A 4,546-nucleotide genomic window follows, 5' to 3' on the forward strand; every position below is an offset into this window, starting at 1 on the left:
TGATCTTTATCATCATCGAAAGAAATTTCTTGTACAACAGCCTATATATACACTCACAGAAAGATCATTAAAGCACCTTTGCTCCATCAGTGCTTGGGTCCTTGTGTCTTTCTTTCTCTTTCTCTCTTTCACTTTCTTATCGTCGACTCTGGACCACCAGGTTCCGGTCCATTAAAGGACCCCAACAGATTCCAACACAATATATTGTTTAATCCTATAACTATTGTTAATACAGCTTTGTTTAAATTTTTTAAACTTGCCACAAGGGGATATTTTGACAAAGCAGAAAAACATTTTGAGGCATTGAAGGATACCTCCCTTCCTCTGCCCATTTGGTATCAAGATGGGTTGACTAAACAATGGAAATCTGGAAAATTAATATTACAGGGAAAGGGGTATGCTTGTATTTCTCCAGATCGACCCAACGAAATCAGTTGGCTCCCTCTTCAGAAGATCCGCCCCAGGGGAGACACCAGCATTTAAGATAGAGAAGAAACAGTGAAATCCCCAGGAGGAGGAGTTTCCAGTACAAGCCATGGCGACTTTAAAAAATTCCAAGAAATGCTGCACTTGAGGTCATCGACCTTATGATCTCCCAACCTGGGGACAGATAAAAACCCTTCTAATCAAGCTGAAAATCTGGTTTCTCAACAAGCAATGCCTCAGAATCCTGAAAATATTTTTGTCGCTATGCTTGCTTTGCTTGCTTTTGCTTCCCCCACTCAGGCTGACTTGATTAATCACACTTATTAGCCTTATATACCTAACCCCCCTTTATTGCAGGTTGTAGAATGGACAGATATAGGACCGGTTGATCCACTAATGACTCAGTACATATGCCTCCTCCTTGGAGCTTGGAGGGGCCCTCTCATCCTGAGGAAGAAGGAAGATTGATTAACATTTCTCTAGGCTATAAAATCCTTCCTTTATGCATGGGCCCAGCAGAATTATGTATTAATGTTAGTCGACAAACGTGGGCTTTCATCCTGCCTCCAAGAAAGAACTTCCACACATTGTTTAGACTGTTTACTGCCCTGTCCTTTCATGAGAACCCTGTCAATACTACCAAAACTCTAGGAAAATGACAAAAGTTGGAATCCAAGGGGTTTACTTATAAGGACTTTAAATATACTCCTGTTTAATGAGATAGATGTCAAGCTAAATCATGGAAATTAATGTTTGTGGCTGATTACATCATTGTTGATTGGGGACCCTATGGTATGTGGTTATCTAACTGCTCAGATGATATTAACAGTACTATGTGTGATTATGTTACTCAAGTAACATGGCAGATTACCAATTGTTCAATGGAACACTTGGATGACAAAGGACTCCTTGGCTGGCTTGATGGTGGAATGGCACCTCCTCGCCCTCAAATTGTCCTCAAAAAACAAATTGGGCCTGAACAATGGGACATCTGGAAACTTGCTCCAAACACTGAAAAACTTGGAACTTGGACTGATATTTCACAGGGACCAGTCATAGTCATAGTAACTATTCCTGCCATTATAATCATTCATATTTTATACAAGCTTGTGTTCCCTTTCGTTATTGCCATAGGAAACTTACAATTTAATAAGACTTTATGTTCTGTGACTTGTATAGATTGCAAATTGTATACTTGTCTTAATTCCTCTATTTCTCTAAAAAAACGAATCCCTGTGATTCTTTGATCTTGACGTAGTCTGTGGTTGCCAGTAGATCTCCAACGACCCTGGGAAGAGGGTTCCATGGCAAGACTTGCCTCCCAGTTTCTCACGAAATTACTCTGATGATCTAAGCGATTAATTAGATGGTTGATTCTTGGCATTTTGGGGTTAATAGCCATTTGCACCACTGCCGCTGTCACAGACACTGCTTTACAAACTTCAATTCAAACACAAAACTTTATTCAAAATTGGACTAAAGATGCTCATACTATATGGGTCACTCAGGTTCAGATAGATGCAAAAGTTCAAGATAAAATTCAGGATGTAAAAACAGCCATCCAGTGGGTTGGAGATCAACTAATAGATTTACAAAAACAAGTATTATTAAATTGTGATTGGAATTCTACTCAATTTTGTATCACTCCTCTTCGGTTCAACCATAGTGCTTACAACTGGGAAAAAATCAAATTTCATTTGCAAGATATGCATAATAATGCTTCCTTAAATGTACAATTGTTGCAAAAGGAAATCCTTGAAACCTTCTCTACGAGTCTACCCTCTTCCAACTATTTGGAAACCTTAGCTGAACAGCTAGCTGATCAATTATCTGGGCTAGACCCTCGAAGATGGTTTCAAGGCATTACACATAGCACTGGATCTGGAACTATAATGCTGATAAATATCCTGGTGATTATATTTGCAATATATCTATGCCTTTCAACTAAAATTGTTCAAACTAAACAAACTCACTTGGTCAGGGCCTTTTTCACAAAAATATCTACAGTCATCCCCAATTATGAAAAAATAAAAAAGGGGGAACTGTCAGGGGACATTCAACTTTAAAGGATCCAACCTGATATTTTCTTCTTCTGTGTGACATTTCTCAAGGACTCTATTCCTTACCAGTTCCTGGAAAATAGGACTGAGCAAAACTGCATGCAGTTCTCAGGACTGAGATCATGAGAAATGGCATCTGCTTGGATTCCTTTCAGTGACTCCCTTCAGTGACCTTTTACTGAGAGGTAATCTATTCAGTTATGCCCCTCTTCCTCAGGATATGGAATGCTTTCTGGCCCTTTCAAGACTGTTATTTGCTTGGCTTTGTTTTTCCTCAATTTTTTTACTATCTAAAGCTGCTTTGTATGAAGATATATAAACATGTGTTTCTGCAAATAAAGCACCCTTGTTTCACTTGAGACTTGGGTCCCCTGCATCCTTCTCGTCGACTCCAGTCCCCAGGTCCCAGTCTACAAAGACCATGACAGCTCTGTCTTCAATTTCCACAAATAAGAGTAACTCTTCTTTAATCATACATACAACAGTTATTTCTATTCAATGGAGAACATGACCCTTTTCCTAGGCATTGTTGCTAGCACACCATCAGTCCCTGGTAACTGTCCCTCTCCTCCTATGAAAAGCCCAGTCCTTTCAACATCTTGCCTACTCTGTTCAAGGTCAGGTGGTAGAACATTATGTTTTATAACAGGCTGGACTATGTATGGAAGGGCTTCCTGATCCTACTGACTATGATGAGTCATGTCCTAGTTTTACATTATTTTCCACCCTCCCTGTTGCTAATTCACACACACTATTGAATTTCATAATTCAAGCTATGTGTTTTTCGAGGAAACACGGATGTGAATGAATTTTATCTAATGAAGTCGGCCCCTTCATCTCACTGATTCCTTCACATAGACCATCATGAAATGCATGTAGCAAATGCATTTGATCAATGTATTACCAAAGCCAAGCTCTTAGAGCTCACCACACAACACACTAATAAACTGAGAGACAACTTGTTGGGCAAGGAATAGTGACTTTATTCAGAAAGCAAGGAGACCAAAAAGATGGTGGACTACTGTCCCAAAGAATCATCTTTGCTGAGTTAGAATTCAGGTTTCTTTTACAAGAAAAGATCTCTATAGCTTCTCTTCAAATACGGACTTACTGCAGTTGTTGAGTACCTGAACTAAAGTCATCAGAGAATACATATAGTGAAAAAGGTAAAGGATTTGCCACAACCACTGAGTCTGGGAAGTATGGCTCCACTATGTTCCTGTCTTGTGACTTTTGGGTAAGATCCTTGCCACACACATTACATTGCTGTGTGTTTTCTCCAGGATAAATACTCTGATACTACTGGTGAGATGTGAGCTGTCAGGATAGGGTGTTTTTTGTTTTTTTTTTAAACATTTGTGAAATTGATGAGGAATCTTTCTAGAATGAATTCATGTTCTAAAGACCTGACTAATAAATACATATATATCTGGGCTTCTGTCCAGTATGAATTTTCTCATGAAGCCTAAGATGTTGCCACACTCATATTTATATGGTTTCTCAGTAGTATGAATTCTCTGATCAACAGTAGGCTGTGAATTTTGAACTTTGAATTTTGAAGACTTCTACCATATACCACCGGAGAAGGCAATGACACCCCATTCCAGTACTTTTGCCTGGAAAATCCCACAGACGGAGTAGCCTGGTGGGCTGCAGTCCATGGGGTCGCTAGAGTTGGACACGACTGAGCAACTTCCCTTTCACTTTTCACTTTCATGCATTGGAGAAGGAAATGGCAACCCACTCCAGTGTTCTTGCCTGGAGAATCCCAGGGACAGGGAAGCCTGGTGGGCTGCCATCTCTGGGGTCCCATAGAGTCAGACACGACTGAAGCAATTTAGCAGCAGCAGCAGCAGCAACCATATACCACATTCACATAAGTTTTTCTCATGTATGGATTTTCTGATGTTTAGTGAGTGCTGAGACCTGAGTAAAGGATTTTCCACACTCGAAATATTTGAAAGGTTTCTCTATATGTATTCTCCAATGTCTTTTAAGGTGTGAATTTTGACTGAAGAATTTGCCACACTCATTACATCTGAAAGGTCTCTCTCCAGTAT

This window comes from Bos grunniens, chromosome 18, assembly GCF_055505025.1.
Source record: "Bos grunniens cultivar Pamir isolate PY7600 chromosome 18, Bosgru_T2T1.0, whole genome shotgun sequence".
Taxonomy (NCBI): Eukaryota; Metazoa; Chordata; class Mammalia; order Artiodactyla; family Bovidae; genus Bos; species Bos grunniens.